The sequence below is a fragment of the Myotis lucifugus genome, unplaced genomic scaffold (assembly GCF_000147115.1).
Source record: "Myotis lucifugus unplaced genomic scaffold, Myoluc2.0 scaffold_108, whole genome shotgun sequence".
Lineage (NCBI taxonomy): Eukaryota > Metazoa > Chordata > Mammalia > Chiroptera > Vespertilionidae > Myotis > Myotis lucifugus.
Genome location: NW_005871156.1, coordinates 1,950,048 through 1,950,867, shown reverse-complemented (window position 1 = coordinate 1,950,867; position 820 = coordinate 1,950,048).

The window sequence follows — 820 nt, the reverse complement described above, 5'->3', positions numbered from 1 at the left end:
CTGCTTGAGATCGGTGGGGGGAGGTTCTGGGGCATGGTTCTGGACTCATGAGGGGTTACCGTGATTTTCCCACCCAGACGCCGTGCAAAAAGGGAGAAAAAGCCCAAGCCTTGGCTGAAGGGACTCGGTTTGCTCCTGAAGACGGTATCTTTCCATCGGGGTGCGGACTGGGACCCGCTGCTCGGCGCGCCCACGTCGCGAAAGCCTCCAGGCCGCCCCTCTGAGGAAGTTTTACCAAACTGTCCCAGAGGAACTTACACCTATCCTCCTCAAACTATCCCAAAAAATTCAAGAGGGAGGAATATTTCCGAGATCTTTTTTTGAGGCCAGCATTATCCTAATTCTAAAACCAGATAAAGACACTACAAAGAAAGAGAATTACAAGCCAATATCCCTGATGAACATAGATGCTAAAATCCTCAACAAAATATTAGCAAATTGGATCCAGCAATGCATTAAAAAGATCATAGACCATGACCAAATGTGATATATCCCAGGGATGCAAGACTGGTACAATAGTCACAAATCAATATATGTGATACATCACATAAAAAAAATAAAACACAAAAAACACATGATTATATCAATAGATTCAGAGAAAGCATTCCACAAAATCCAACACCCATTTTTTATATAAAAACTCAGCAAAGTTGAAATAGAGGGATAATATCTCAACATAATAAAGGCTATATATCAAGAACCTACAGCCAACATTATACTCAATGGGCAAAAACTAAAACCATCTACCCTAAGAACAGGAACAAGACAGGGATGTCTGTTTTCACCACTCTTATTCAACATAGTACTGGAAGTCCTAGCC